The following is a 17,235-nucleotide window of genomic DNA, read 5'->3' as shown; positions in this document are numbered from 1 at the left end:
TCATGAGCTGAAATACTTTAAAAGTGACCAAATGGTGGGTCCCACCCCGATAGAGACCAGCAAGCTAAGATCCACTGGCTTGAAATTCTCGCTGCCAGCTAAGCAGTCTGAGCTCAACCTGGGATGATTGAACTTGGTTCGGGGAAGGACATCCGCCATTTCTGAGGCTTGAGTAGTTGATTGTACCCTAACAGTGTAACAAAGCCACCAGGAAGTTTGAACTGGGCAGAGCCAACTGAAGCTCAGCAAGGCCACTGTGGCCCGACTGCATATCCTCTCTGGGCAGGGCATCTCTTAAGAAAAGGCAGCAGCCCCCGTCAGGGACTTACAGATAAAACCTCCATCTCCCTGGGACAGAGCACTGGGGGAAGGGGCGGTTGTGGGCACAGCTTCAACAGACTTAAGCTCTGAAGAGAGCAACTGATTTCCCAGCCCAGCGTTTGAGCTCTGATAAAGACCAGACTGCCTCCTCAAGTGGGCCCCGACCCCCATGTATCCTGACTGGGAGATGTCTCCCAATAGGAGCTGATAGACACCTCACCAGGAGAGGTCTGGCTAGAATCTGGCAAGTACCCCTCTGGGACAAAGCTTCCAGAGAAAGGAACAGGCAGCAATCTTTGCTGTTCTGCAGCCTCCACTGGTGATACCCAGGCAAACAGGGTCAGGAGTGGACTTCCAGCAAACTCTAGCTGACCTACAGCAGAGGGGCCTATTAGAAGGAAAACTAACAAACAGAAAGGAAAAGCATCAACCTCAACAAAAAGACATCCACACAAAAACACCATCAGAAGGACACCAACTTCAAAGAACAATGGTAGATAAATCCCAGAAGATGGGGAAAAACCAGCACAAAAAGGCTGATTTCAAAAACCAGAACACCTCGTCTCCTCCAAAGGATCACAACTCCTCACCAACAAGGGAACAAAATCTGATGAAGAATGAGTTTGACAAATTGACAGAAGTAGGCTTCAGAAGGTGGATAATAACAAACTCCTCCAAGCTAAAGGAACATGTTCTAACCTAATGCAATGAAGCTAAGAACCTTGAAAAAAGGTTAGATGAATTGCTAACTAGAATAACTAGTTCAGAGAAGAACATAAATGATCTGCTGGAGCTGAAAAACACAGCACAAGAACTTCATGAAGCATACACAGTATCAATAGCTGAATCAATCAAGCAAAAGAAAGGATATCAAAGACTGAAGATCGACTCAATGAAATAAAGCAAGAAGAAAAGGTTAAAGAAAAAAGAGTGAAAAGAAATTAACAAAACCCTCCAAGAAATATGGGACTATGTGAAAAGACCAAATCTACATTTGACTGGTGTACCTGAAAGTAAAGGGGATAATGGAACCAAGTTGGAAAACACTCTCAGGATATTATCCAGGAGAACTTCCCTAACCTAGCAAGGCAGGCCAACATTCAAACACAGGAAATACAGAGAACAACACAAAGATACTCTTCAAGAAAAGCAACCCCAAGACACATAATCTCCAGATTCACCAAGGTTGAAATGAAGGAAAAATGTTAAGGGCAGCCAGACAAAAAGATTGGGTTACCCACAACGGGAAGCCCATCAGACTAACAGCAGATCTCTCAGCAGAAAGCCTACAAGCCAGAAGAGAGTGGGTACTAATATTCAACATTCTTAAAAAAATTTTCAACCCAGAATTTCGTGTCTAGCCAAACTAAGCTTCATCAGTGAAGGAGAAATAAAATCCTTTAGAGACAAGCAAATGCTGAGAGATTTTGTTACCACCAGGCCTGCCATACAAGAGCTCCTGAAGGAAGCACTAAACATGGAAAGGAGCAACCAGTATGAGCCATTGCAAAAACATACCAAATTGTAAACACCATCAACACTATAAAGAAACTGCATCAACTAATGGGCAAAATAACCAGGTACCATCATGATGACAGGATCAAATCACACATAACAACCTTAAACATATTAACCTTAAATGTAAATGGGCTAAATGTCCCAATTAAAAGACAAAGACTGGCAAATTGGATAGAGTCAACACCCAGCAGTGTGCTGTATTCAGGAGACCCATCTCACATGCAAAGACACATATCCGCTCAAAACAAAGGGATGGAGGAAGATTTACAAAGCAAATGGAAAGCAAAAAAAAGCAGGGGTTGCAATCCTAGTCTTCAATAAAACAGACTTTAAAACAGCTAAGATCAAGAGACAAAGAAGGGCATTACATAATGGTTAAGGGATCAAAGCAACAAGAAAAGCTAAATATCCTAAATATATATGCACCCAATACAGGAGCACCCAGATTCATAAAGCAAGTTCTCAGAAACCTACTAAGACTCCCACACAATAATAGTGGGAGACTTTAATACTCCACTCTCAATATTAGACATATTAACGAGAGAGAAAACTAAATAAAGGATATCCACGACTTGAACTCAGCCCTGGACCAATTGGACCTAATAGACATCTGCAGAACTCTCCACCCCAAATCAACAAAATATACATCCTTCTCAGCACCACATCACACTTATTCTAATAATGACTACATAAATGGAAGTAAAACACTCCTCAGCAAATGCAAAAGAACAGAAATCATAATGAACAGTCTCTCAGACCACAGTGCATTCAAATTAAAATCAAGGTTAAGAAGCTCACTCAAAACCATAGAACTACATGGAAACTGAACAACCTGCTCCTGAATGACTACTGTGTAAATAACAAAATTAAGGCAGAAAATAAAGATGTTCTTTGAAACCAATGACAACAAAGACACAATGTACCAGAATCTCTGGGACACATTTAAAGCAGTGTGTAGAGGGAAATTTATAGCACCAAATGCCCACAAGAGAAAGCAAAAAAGATCTAAAATCGACACCCTAATATCACAATTAAAATAACTAGAACAAGAACAATTTCAAAAGCTAGCAGAAAACAAGAAATAACTAATATCAGAGCAGAACTGAGGGAGATGGAGACAGGAAAAGCCCTTCAAAAAAAAAAAATCAATGAATCCAGGAGCTGGCTTTTTGAAAATATAAACAAAATAGATAGACTGCTAGCCAGACTAATAAAGAAGGAAAGAGAGAAGAATCAAATAGACACAATAAAAAATGATAAAGGGGATATCACCACTGATCCCACAGAAATACAAACTACCATTGGAGGATGCTATAAACATCTCTATGCAACTAATCTAGAAAATCTAGAATAAACAGATAAATTCCTGGACACAACATGCACCCTCCCAAGACTAAACCAGGGAGAAGTTGAATCCTTGAATAGACTAATAGCAAGGTCTGAAATTGAGACAGTAATTAACAGCCTATCAACCAAAAAAAGTCTAGGACCAGATGAATTCACAGCTGAATTCTACCAGAGGTACAAAGAGGAGCTGATACCATCCTTCTGAAACTATTCCAATAATAGGAAAAGAGAGAATCCTCCCTAACTCATTTTATGAGGCCAGCATCATCCTGAGACCAAAACCTGGCAGAGACACAACAAAAAAAGAAAATTTCAGGCCAATATCCCTGATTAACATCAATGCAAAAATCTTCAATAAAATACTGGCAAACCAAATCCAGCAGCACATCAAAAGGTTATCCACCAAGATCCAGTCAGCTTCATACCTGGGATGCAAGTCTGGTTCAACATACACAAATCAATAAATGTAATGCATCACATAAACAGAACCAATGACAAAAACCACATGATTATCTCAATGGATGCAGAAAAGCCTTTGAAAAAACTTAGTAGCCTGTCATGCTAAAAACTCAATAAACTAGGTATTGATGGAATGGATCTCAAAATAATAAGAGCTACTTATGACAAACTCTCAGCCAATATCATACTGAATGGGCAAAAGCTGGAAGCATTCCCTTTGAAAACTGGCACAAGACAAGGATGCCCTCTCCCACCACTTCTATTCAACATAGTATTGGAAGTTCTATGGTATTGTATTGGAAGTATTGGAAGTATCATAGTATTGGAAGAAAAAGAGAGAGTCAAATTGTCTTTGTTTGCAGATGACGTGATTGTTTACTTAGAAAATCCCTTTGTCTCAGCCCCAAATCTCCTTAAGCTGATAAGCAACTTCAGCAATGTTTCAGGATACAAAATCAATGGGCAAAAATCACAACATTACTACATACCACTAATAACAGACAGACAGCCAAATCATGAGTGAACTTCCATTCACAATTGCTACAAAGAGAATAAAATATCTGGGAATAAAACTTACAAGGGATATGAAGGACTTCTTCAAGGAGAACTACAAGTCGCTGCTCAAGGAAATAAGAGAGGACACAAACAAATGGTAAAAACATTCCATCCTCATGGATAGCAAGAATTAATATCAAGAAAATGGCTATACTGCCCAAAGTAATTTATAGATTCAATGCTACCCCATCGAGCTACCATTGACTTTCTTCACAGAACTGGAAAAAACTGGCCGGGCGCGGTGGCTCAAGCCTGTAATCCCAGCACTTTGGGAGGCCAAGGCGGGTGGATCACGAGGTCAAGAGATCGAGACCATCCTGGTCAACATGGTGAAACCCCGTCTCTACTAAAAATACAAAAAATTAGCTGGGCGTGGTGGCGCGTGCCTGTAATTCCAGCTACTCAGGAGGCTGAGGCAGGAGAATTGCCTGAACCCAGGAGGCGGAGGTTGCAGTGAGCCGAGATGGCGGCATTGCACTCCAGCCTGGGTAACAAGAGAGAAACTCCATCTCAAAAAAAAAAAAAAAAAAAAAAAAAAAAAGAACTGGAAAAAACTAAATTTCATATGGAACCAAAAAAGAGCTCATATAGCCAAGGCATTCCTAAGCAAAAAGAACAAAGCTGGAGGCATCATACTACCTGACTCCAAACTATACTACAAGGCTACAGTAACAAAAACAGCACAGTACTGATACCAAAACAGATACACAGACCAATGGAACAGAGCAGAGGCCTCAGAAATAACACCACACATCTACAACCATGTGATCTTTGACAAACTTGACAAAAACAAGCAATAGGGAAAGGATTCCCTATTCAATAAATAATGTTGGGAAAACTGGCTAGTCATATGCAGAAAGCTGAAACTCGATCCCTTCCTTACATCTTATAAAAAAAATTAACTCAAGATAGATCAAAGACTTCAACATAAGACCTAGAACCATAAAAACCCTAGAAAAAACTCAGGCAATACCATTCAGGACATATGCATGGGAAAAGACTTCATGACTAAAACAGCAAAAGCAATGGCAACAAAAACCAAAATTGACAAATGGGATTTAATTACACTAAAGAGCTTCTGCACAGCAAAGGAAACTAGCATCAGAGTGAAAAAGCAACCTACAGAACAGCAGAAATATTTTGCAGTCTATCCATCTGACAAAGGGCTAATACCCAGAATCTACAAACGACTTAAACATACTTATAAGAAAAAAACAACCCCATGAGAAAGTGAGTGAAAAATATGAACAGACACTTCTCAAAAGAAGACATTTATGCAGCCAACGAACATGATGAAAAAAGGTTCATCATCACTAGTCATTAGAGAAATGCAAATCAAAATCACAATGAGATGCCATCTCATGCCAATTAGAATGGTTATCATTAAAAAAATCAGGAAACAACAGATGCTGGAGAGGATATGGAGAAATAGGGTGGGAGTATAAATTAGTTCAACCATTGTGGAAGACAGTATGGCAACTCCTCAAGGATCTAGAACCACAAATACCATTTGACCCAGCAATCCCATTACTGGGTATATACCCAAAGGATTATAAATCATTCTACTATAAAGACACATGCACATGTATGTTTACTGCAGCACTGTTCACAATAGCAAAGACTTGAAACCAACCCAAATGGCCATCAATGATAGACTGGATAAAGAAAATGTGGCACATATATACCTTGAAATACCATGCAGCCATTAAAAAGGATGAGTTCATATCCTTTGCAGGGACATACATGAGGCGGGAAACCAACATTCTCAGCAAACTAACACAGGAACAGAAAACCAAACACTGCATGTTCTCACTCATAATTGGGAGTTGAACAATAAGAACACATGGGCACAGGGAGGGGAACATTACACACTGGGGCCTGTCGGAGGGTGTAGGAAGGGATAGCATTAAGAGAAATACCTAATGTAGATGACGGGTTGATGAGTGCAGGAAACCACCATGGCATGTGTTTACCTATGTAACAAATCTGCACATTCTGCATATGTACCCCAGAAATTAAAGTGTAATAATAGAGAAAAAGGTGAGTAAATGTGTGTTTCTCACCTTTCCTTAATTACCATACCTACTAAGAATGTTTCACACTTTAGAGCAGGCGTCCCCAAACTTTTTACACAGGGGGCCAGTTCACTGTCCCTTAGACCATTGGAGGGCCACCACATACTGTGCTTCTCTCACTGACCACCAATGAAAGAGGTGCCCCTTCCTGAAGTGTGGCGGAGGGCCGGATAAATGGCCTCAGGGGGCTGCATGCAGCCCGTGGGCCGTAGTTTGGGGACCCTTGCTTTAGAGTCTGCCAATACAACTAATAGTTTTCTGTTCCTGAAATTTTTCCTATATGTAAATCAACTGCATTTTTGAAAACTGATGTTGTTCAAAGTGAACAGAAAAGTCCAAGAAATGTAGCCTATGAGGTAATTGAAAAGGATCACCAATATCTTGTTAGTTGTTGAATTCAGAAGAAAAAACTGAATATACAGGAGAGTGAAGCATAGAAGATTAATGGTATTCTAGAAACAGACTTTTATATTTGGAAGTGACCTTGGCTATTATCAAATTATAAATGAGATAACTGAAGATTACTGAGATTCAGTGACTTGCCCAGGATCTCAGAGTTACTGGCAGTTTTTTGGAATACACCAAAGTAGCTTTGACTTCAGTCTTTCCTTAACATTAGCCCTGATGATGACAACCACTCAATAGCAGCCTCAATGGTTTATACCAACATCAGAGTCTTTTCTCAAGGGATTTAATTCTAGGGTGATGTAGGCAAGACATTTACAAAAACTTCTGTAAAGGCTTGCATAGCAAATATTTTAGGCCTCATGGGCCACAGTCTTTGTCTCATATTCTACTTCTTCTTTTTTTTGAAACAGAGTCTCACCCTATCGCCAGGCTGGAGTGCAGTGGTACGATCTCGGCTCACTGAACCTCCGCCTCCCAGGTTCAAGTGATTCCCCTGTTTCCGCCTCCTGAGTAGCTGGGACTATAGGCAGGGGCCACCACACCCAGCTAATTTTTATATTTTTATTAGGGACAGGGTTTCACGGTGCTGGCCAGGGCGGTCTCTATCTCTTGACCTCATAATCCGCCTGCCTCAGCCTCCCAAAGTGCTGAGATTACAGGCGTGAGCCACCACACCCGGCCTCATATTCTTTTTTAAATTTGTAACCCTTTACACATATAAAAACAATTCTTAGCTTGAGTTCCAGTTAAGAAATAGGCTGAAGGCCAGATTTATCCCCTAGGCTAGTGGGTTTTCAATACTTGTTATATGTCAGAGAATGTTGGTCAGTAAACTTTTCATTGGCCCAGCAAAATGAAAAAAATAAGGGCAACGTAATGAACTAAATTCATTCAGTATAAAGGACTATCGTGTGTTCTGAAATCATGCCCTTCCTCCATTTTAAGGGATGGAGAAGCATTAAAATGTTCTCTCTTATATGCAATAGTGATGATATACATAGTAAGATTTTGCTTGTTGTTTTTTATGTTCTTCCTTGGTTGAAAAAAATTATTGATCTACATACCTAATTGAAAATTACATATATATTATTAGTACTTGAAATCTCAACATCTAAGAGTCTTTGTGAATATTCACTGATCCCAGATAAGGTATCCTAATCTCTTAAAATGTATCCAAGTGGCATTCACAATACAGTTGTGAATGCAACATATAACTTAGTTGTCAATAAATCCCCAATGGAGGTCTGGCAATTATTTCAGAACCACTGAAAAACTTCTGGGTTCATTTGTGTGATAAAATGTTACTTTGTATAGTGAGTTATGGAGGTCAGTACAGCTGCATTTCTGATTCTTGCATAGTAGAAATAGCCTTTCTCCAGATCTGTCTCTCTGATTATGGTGTCACATTAGAAAAGTTATTGTAGGCCGGGCGCGGTGGCTCAAGCCTGTAATCCCAGCACTTTGGGAGGCCAAGGCAGGTGGATCACGAGGTCAAGAGATCGAGACCATCCTGGTCAACATGGTGAAACCCCGTCTCTACTAATACAAAAAATTAGCTGGGCATGGTGGCGCGTGCCTGTAATCCCAACTACTCAGAAGGCTGAGGCAGGAGAATTGCCTGAACCCAGGGGGCGGAGGTTGCGGTGAGCCGAGATCACGCCATTGCACTCCAGCCTGGGTAACGAGAGCGAAACTCCGTCTCAAAAAAAAAAAGAAGTCACACATTGTCACTTATGCCATATTCTATCTGTCAGTAACAAGTCATGCAGTCCAAAAAGTCAAGCAGAAGAAAGCAAGTCCATAAATTCAAGTCAAGAGGAAGGTCAGTAAGCACCCATCTCTTCAAGAAAGGTGTATCAAAGAATTTGTGGACACATCTTAACCACAACAAATAGCAAGGAACATGCACGTTGCCTCTCCTGTATTGTTCTGAATGACTCGGCTTTAACCTCCAACTTGCATATTCTAACATCGTCATTAAAGGTAGGCTAGGCATGGTGGCTGATGCCTATAGTCCCAGCACTTTGGAAGACCAATGTGGGCAGATCACTTGAGTCCAGGAGTTTGAGACCAGCCTGGGAAACATTATGATACCCTGTCTCTTCATTTATTTGTTTATTTATTTATTTATTTTGGAAATGGAGTTTCACTCTTGTTACCCAGGCCGGAGTGCAATGGTGCGATCTCAGCTCACCACAACCTCTGCCTCCTGGGTTCAGACAATTCTCCTGCTTCAACCTCCTGAGTAGCTGGAATTACAGGCACGCGCCACCATGCCCAGCTAATGTTTTGTATTTTTAGTAGAGACGGGGTTTCACCATGTTGACCAGGATAGTCTCGATCTCTTGACCTCGTGATTCACCTGCCTCGGCCTCCCAAAGTGCTGGGATTACAGGCTTGGGCCACCGTGCCCAGCAGTACCCTGTCTCTTTAAAAAAGAGAAAAAGATTTGTTATTCTCAGCATGCCCTATGGGAAGGAGGTTGCACTCACCAGGCTCAAGTAGCTTACCAAAATATTTCTTTTAACCCATATATACTAAATACCATTTATATAATTTTCTCTATATAACAACATTTCTAGTGATATTTCAGTCACATGATAAGGTTTACAAATGTCACAAGGTATAGTACTGTCCTAAAGAACTACCTTGCTGAATTTTTTCTAGCTGTGACTGAAGATAAAAAAATTGTGAAGAATATTGCACTAAATTTCCCAGAGGAACAATTTCGTACAGATAATGATTTTTTTTAATTGCACAATATTCACAACATCTTACCTAAGACTTTTGCTCCATTGTACCTAGTCCAGCAAATGTATTAGGAAATTGTCTATATTATTGTTAGTCTATATAGCACAGCTTAAAAAAAAAAGACACATGGAGATGTATTATGTTTCTTCCACCTAAAAGAGAAACAGCAAGAGTTCTGAAGAATTCTAATTCTTAGATTTCTTTAGTACATTTTAAACCAATTATTGGAATTAACTTGGGGCCTTACACAGATAGCTTGTGGCATTACTCAAACTCTACCCATCTGAAACACTGTACCTGTTCAAGGAGTGAATCCTTTTTACATTGTAATAACACAGAAAGTTCAAGGTTTTCATTTTGTAATTAGCTCCTTTATAGCATTTCTAGAGACCCTGACATTTCAAAGGCCCAAACACCTTCAAAGCTATACATGGAGTAACACAGACACCTCGAACAGATGATCAGAGGAACACATGCCTGCCCATCAGCATTTGTTCTCAATCTATAGGTATTTATCATGAATAATCATTAAGCTGTTAGGAAACTGACTCTTGAGAGTTAGTCTGCCTTTGTCCATAAAGGCAGACAATGCTGTTAAGTATGACCTGTGTGTTTTAAACATACAAGAAAAAATCAGCTTTAATACTGAAAAAAGTGGTTATTAGATTTATTTCTTGCAATAAGTATAAGGAATACTGCTAAAACTGGTATGGTATTTCTTTTTGGCAGAATTTGTATAATGTAAACTAGAAAAGTACCATCTTATTATATTGTTAAATAATATGGAACTAGCATATATTAGAAATGTAGAAAATTTTGGCTCTCTACCTAAGTAACTTTGAGTAGTGAGTTACATAATTCTCCAGCATTTACCATCCGCTGTAACCTCTACCTCTTTATTTTTCTGGCTTTTTTGGGGTATTTTTAATGGCGATTAATATAGGAATTACATAAAAATATAGAAAGCTATTAAATATCACATTTGTTCATTGTTTCACTATTTTGACAAAACAGATACAAAAATACGTTATTCCCTATTAACTTACCTATTTACTATTACTAAGGAGGCTACAACTAAGGCTGGCTCTCCCCAGTTTCATTTACCATGTATGAAATTCAGTGTTCTACTACATCTAAGGCATTTTCAGATATGTTTTGGGAATTTAAGTTATGGAACACAAATACACATAATTTCAGTGTTTAGTTTTAGATATGTATTTAACATTACTGACAATTAAATGCCATGCTTTTATACTTATTTTCACACTGTTCTTTTAATCATCTATTTCCACATTTCTTCTATTACCAGCAAACTACATGTGATAGACTGAGAAAATCTGACATTGAATAGAAATAGTTGCCTCTGGGGAGAACTTTCCATTTAAAACCAGGTTTATCCTAGATGATACTTCACTTGGTAATGTGCTTGTGAGTATAAAATTTTATTTGGCTGAATTCTTCCCTTTGTAACTAGAGCAGGGGTGTACCATACTTTACCCAGCACATTAAGGAGAAGTGTTTTTCTCAGATCCTATTCTAGGCTTTTTGAGGCATAGAAATGTCATGAAGAACAAGCCAGATACTCTTATCCTAACTCCATGTATGCGTCCTTCTCCTTCTAGCTGCAAGGTGGCCAGATCCCACCTTTGCAACACAATGTTGGTGAACAGCTAGAATGACTTAGAAGGAGTCATGGTACAAGATCTCTCTTCCTACAACTCCCTCTCCCTCAGGCCTATCTCCTGATGGTCTAGATTGGTCATATAAAAAGTCCATGTTGGGCTGGGCATGGTGGCTCATGCCTGTAATCCCAGAACTTTGGGAAGCCAAGGAGGGCAGATCACAAGGTCAAGAGTTCAAGACCAGCCTGGCCAATATGGTGAAACCCTGTCTCTACTAAAAATACAAAAATTAGCCAGGTGTGTTGGTGAACTCCTGTAATCCCAACCACTAGGGAGGCTGAGGCAGGAGAATCGCTTGAAACCAGAAGGCAGAGATTGCAGCAAGCTGAGATCATGCCATTGCACTCCAGACTGGACGAAAGAGTGAAACTCCATCTCACCAAAAAAAAGAAAAGAAAGGAAGGAAGGAAGGAAGGGAGAAAGGGAGGTGGGGAGAGAGAGAAAGAGGGGTAGAGAGAGAGAGAGAGAGAGAGAGAGAGAGAGAGGAAGGAATGGAGGAGGGAGGGAGGGAGAGAGGGAAAAAGAGTCCATGCCAGGGTGTCTATAGCTGAAGACAGGAGGAAAATAAAACCCATTTCATGCCAAATTTATCAGTTTTATTCTCCCTTATAGAAATAGAAGTGTCAGGGACAATTTAAATCAAGAAGTAGATGTACTTTTGATAAGTATAATGCACTTAATCCTATTTAGGATCATGGAATTTCAGAACTGGAAGGAAACTTAGTGGCTCCAACTAGGAAGTTGGAGGTCAAAATGTCACTTTTATTATGGATAAAACTGTTTGTGGAACGAGGTTTAGTGCTGAGGGCTAAATGAGCCAGTTAATGTTTCCTAACACACTTTGCCCTACTCCACTTGAACTCTGTCCCCAAATCAGACCCCTAAACAGAAATGGAAACTGACTCAATTTAGTCCAGAACTGAAAGTTTATGCATGTAAGATCTTTTTTGATAGATTCGCTCCACAAAATTATGCTCTGTAGATTAATGGCTGTCAGCCATCAACCAGGTGGAATAAGAGGTCAGAGTGCTACTACTCTGGGGAAGTCCCACCACATGAAAACAGCAGTAGGGAGAAGTACACCACCTCCCAACATTAGGAGGGGCAATACTATAGGAATTCTGATGAATAAAATCCTCCATTTCATTTCAAAATAATTTGAGAGCAGTATAACAGGAATGTACCACAAATTACTAATTCAGAACTTAATATGATTCGAATGTTTGTCCCCTCCAAATCTCATGTTAAAATGGAATCACCGGCTGGGTGCAGTGGCTCACACCTATAATTCCAGCATTTTGAAAGTATGAGGTAGGTAGATTGCTTGAGTCTAGGCGTTTCAGACCAGCATGAGCAACATGGCAAAACCTCACCTATACAAGAAGTACAAAAATGCTTGCCAGGCATGGTGGCAAGCATCTGTAATCCCAGGGCAGCCTGAGGTGAGAGAACCACTTGCGCCCAGGAGGCACAGGTTGCATGATTCAAGATCATACTACTGCACTCCAGCCTGAGTGACAGAGTGAGACCCTGTCTCAAAAAAAGGAAAAAAAAGAAAAAAAGAAAAAGTAAAGGAAAAGAAATCTAACCCTCGTTGTTGGAGCAGGGGCCTAGAGGATGGTGTTGGACCGTAAGAGCGGATCCCTCATGAATGGCTTAGCGCCATTCTTGAAGTAATGAGAGAGTTCCAGCTCTGAGCACATGAGATCTGGTTGTTTAAAAGAGTGTGATACCTTCCCTGTCTCTCTCTGTTGCTCCTACTCTTGTCATGTGATATGCCTGCTCCCCTTTTGCCTTCCACCATGATTTGAAGCTTCTGGCCCTCACCAGAATTAGATACTGGTACCATGCTTCTTGTACATCCTGCAGAACCATGAGCCAGTCATACCTCTTTTCTTCATAAATTACCCAGTCACACCTCTTTTCTTCATAAATTACTCAGGTATTTCTTTATGGCAATGCAAATGGATTAACATAAAACTCTATTCTTAAAAATATATAAAACACTTTTACTAATCTGTCACAAACATATTAGCAGAAGAAGTTAATAAATTTAAAACCATTATAAGTATGTCTTCCCCCTCAAAGTCTTATCACAACAATTTGTCGCACTTCTCAAATTGTAATTTTAGCAATAAACCTGTCTTGAAGGAAGGAATACTAAATATAAGACTGCTCTATATGAAAGAACTTGAAGATTAAAACTAAGATGAGTTTGGATTGCAATTTAATTCTAAACTATAGTGTTTTTAAAACCAAAAATTAAATCTGAGAAAGTGACATTATACTAGGTTGATGAAGTTTACAAATATCTTATGGAAGCCATCTGTCAGAAAACAATCAAACCAACAAAGGCAATAACAGATTCATATGTTATTCAGTGTACATACTGATATTGTACCTATTCATATGTTATTCAGTGTAGCTATTACAAAGAGTGACTACATAAAATCTGGAGAAATGGAGCTCTTACCACTGAACATTAAGACCTTTAATTCACTCAGGGCTCATCATTTCAAGAAAATAAGTTAGGCCACAAGGCTTTAAGTTTATATGTTGTGTTGTATAATAGAAATGCTATTTAGGACAGGAATTCACTGAAATTAAACTGGTAGGAGGCTGAAAATTATTTAAGTTGCTCAAATTATAAAACATAGAGAATATTTTATCTGAGTTTCCTTAAAATTAATTCCTTCATGAGAATATTCTTTCCTTAAATGAAATTTTTCATTGTATACCTTATTTAGACTACAGTGAGAATCCAAACTACTCTACAACAAACATTTGGCTAATCTATTTAGTCAAGATAAAAAGTAATTTAAAAAATAAGCAATATACAAATAGCACCTAAAGACCTGGTGACCTGCAAACAGAAGTTGGTTTTATACTTCACTGGGCATCCTAATTAGAGGTTCTATGCTGCTTTATTCTGCCCTCTTCTGTTTTCCTCTGGATGATCTTGTCTACTTCCATGACTTTAAATACCATCTTATATGTTAATTACTTTCAAATATACACTCCAGCTATCACCTCTGTCCTGCTGTGTTGAATCTGTATTTATCTTTGTGATAGGACAACCTCTTTAAGAGGTTTATAGTTTTGTAAAAAGATACAGGCATATAAACAAGTTTATAGAAGTGTTACAGATATTAATATCAGTTCAAACCAGGTGCTGTGAGTTTACAAAATAAGAAGACAGGAAAAGCTTCCTAGAGGAAATAATATTACAATAGATGTCTAGAGGAGGGAGTGACAGAAAGGGAGGAAGACGGCTGGCACTGGAGGGATAAAGAACAGTGAGAGTCACATTTCTGAACCATGAAGCAAGCTATAAAATAATTCTCTAAAATGTGGGCAAGTACAAATTTTATAGTACAAGATAGGGGTGACCAGAAACAAGGCAAGTACCAAATCAGGGAAGGTCTCACATGTCATACTTGGGAATTCAAATTTATTCCATATTTTTATACCTATTATGTAGCAATAGGGAAGCAAAGATTAAAGGGCTTTTTAAGCAAAGGAGAAACAGGATCAAATTTGGATATAACATGGGGAAAAGCTTTTCTATTTTAATCCCTACTGCTTTCTAAACAGTATGGACTAAATTTGTTCTGCTGAGCCCTGAAACGATTTGGCTGTACATGTTTGTGAGTGGAAGCGTAGAAAAGCTGGATTGCTGTCCTTTCCAGAGGGAGAAGGAATTTCCTGGGACAACTGTAGAAAAATGGGATAGAAGTGAGAAAAACCAACAAAATTGCCAAAGGCAGAGGGCCCCTGTATCTTCTACAAAATATTAACTTAAAAATGCTTTGAGTGGTTCTTTTTTTGATTTGTTTGTTGACAGAAACCAGGCTTTACTTCAAGATCAAGCCCCGAGATTATACTCATGAAGCAGACATCAAGGACAGAGAAGACTATGAAAATGTTGTAAGAAACATTTCACATAAGGTGGCTCCCCATGATCTTTGTCTCTTGGTGTTCACATCTCTGGTGTTCATACCTCTGAGTGTGGGCAGGACCTGTAACTTGTTTATAGCTAATAAAATATGGCAAAGGTGATGGGATGTCACTCCCATGATTACATTGCTTGGTCCTGCTCACAGACTCACTCTAGAGACTTTCCTCACTGGTCTGATGCAGTAAGAAGCCAAGTTGGAAAAGGCCATGTGTAAGTAGCCTCCAGGAACTATCGGTGGCCTCCAGGTGCTAAGGGCAGCCTCCAGCCAATAGACAGAAAGATGCTGGGGCTCTCAGCTTTACCAACACAAGAAAATGAAGTTTGCCAACAACCTGTGTGAATCTGGAAGCAGATTATTTCTCAGTCAAGTAGCCAGATGAGAATAGAGTCCTGTCTACACTTTTTTTTTTTTTTTTCAAATTTTATTTTAGAGTCAGGGAGTACACATGCCTCATAAGATACCAGGTATCTTTACCTGGGTATATTGCTTCATGCTGAGGTTTAGGGTATGAAAGACCCTGTCACCTGAGTACTGAGCATAGTACCCAATAGGCAGCTTTTCATCCCTGGTCCACCACTTTCCCTCCCGCTTTTGGAGTCCCCAGTGTCTATTGTTTTCATCTTTGTGTTCATGTGTATTTAATGTTTAGCTCCCACTTATAAGTGAGAACATGCTGTATTTGGTTTTCTTTTTGTTTTTGAGACAGGGTCTCGCTCTGTCAACCGGGCTGGAGTGCAGTGACATAATCAAGGCTCACTGCAGCCTCAACCTCCCTGCGCTCAGGTGATCCTCCCACCTCAGTCTCCTGAGTAGCTGGAACTACAGGCATGCCCAGCTAATTGTATTTTTTTGAAGGGACGGGGTTTCATCATGTTGCCTAAGCTGATCTCGGACTCCTGAACTCAAATGATCTTCTTGCCTCAGCATCCCAAAGTGAGGGATGCCTGGCCAGTATTTGGTTTTCTGATCCTGAGTTAATTTGCTTAGGATAATGGCCTCCAGCTCCATCCATGTTGCTGCAAAGGACATGGTTTTCTTTTTTTATGGCACCATTCTACAGTGTATATGTACCACATTTTCTTTGTCCAGCCATCCATTGATGGGCATCTAGATTGATTCCATGTCTTTGCTATTATGAATAGTGCTGTGATGAACAGAACAGGTAGTGCATGTGTCCTTTTGGTAGAATGATTTGCTTTCTTTTGAATATATACCCATTGACTGCTGGGTCATATGGTAGTTCTGTTTTAAGTTATTTAAGAAATCTCTAGACTGCTTTTCACAGTGGCTGAACATTCCGAATTTACATTCCCACCAACAGTGTGTAAGCATTCCCTTTTCTCCTCAGCCTCACCAACATCTGTTGGTTTTTTTCAAGTTTTTAATAATAGCCATTCTGCCTGTCCACACTTTGACTGCAGCCTTGTGAAACCTTAAGCAAAGAACCCAGCTAAACTGTGCCTGTGACTCCTGACCCACAGAAACTGTGGATTAATAAACGTATGATGTTTTAAACCACTCTAAATTTGTGGTAACTTGTTACATGGCAATAGAAAACTAATGCAAATAGTTTCTCCCTCTACAGGACCCCGTCCCTCAAGTTTACAGATATTCCATAATCTATGTCCTCCATCTAACTTCTGGGTTATGTAAATATTAGGAAAAAATCACTTTATTTTTTTTTAGACAGGGTCTCACTCTGGTGCCCAGGCTAGAGTGTAGTGGGGCAGTCTCAGCTCACTGCAGCCTTGACTTGCTGGGCTCAAGTGATTCTCTCACATCAGCCTCCCAAGTAGCTGGGACTACAGGCACACAACACCACACTTGGCTAACTTGAAAAAAATTTTTTGTAGATATGAGGTCTCAGTATGTTGCCCAGGTTGGTCTTGAACTCCTGGGCTTAAGTGATCCTCCCACTTTAGGCTCCCAAAGTGCTGGGATTACAGTCATGAGCCACTATGCCCAGCCAAAATCACTTGGCAATTTGAGAGTTGGATTCAAGGAGTGTGGGACTACAGGTAGGAAATAATGGCAATAGCCCAGGTGAGAAATGGTGAAGGCCTAAAGCAAAAAAATAGCAGTGCCATTTACCAAGTTATGAAATAAAGGAGAAGCACAAGTTTCAGGAGAAGTATTAATATACCGAGTCTATTTTGGGTA

General features: G+C 39.7%; 1 protein-coding gene across 2 annotated transcripts in view; it reads right to left on the bottom strand.

Annotated features, from left to right (window-relative positions):
• Positions 1-17,235, bottom strand: part of WDPCP (WD repeat containing planar cell polarity effector) — a 785,671-nt gene that overhangs the window by 739,237 nt on the left and 29,199 nt on the right. The window lies entirely within an intron of this gene.

Source organism: Saimiri boliviensis, chromosome 1 (genome assembly GCF_048565385.1).
Source record: "Saimiri boliviensis isolate mSaiBol1 chromosome 1, mSaiBol1.pri, whole genome shotgun sequence".
In the NCBI taxonomy this organism is placed as follows: domain Eukaryota; kingdom Metazoa; phylum Chordata; class Mammalia; order Primates; family Cebidae; genus Saimiri; species Saimiri boliviensis.
Note: the sequence above shows the minus strand (reverse complement) of the source record. Positions and strands in the feature narration are given on the sequence as shown.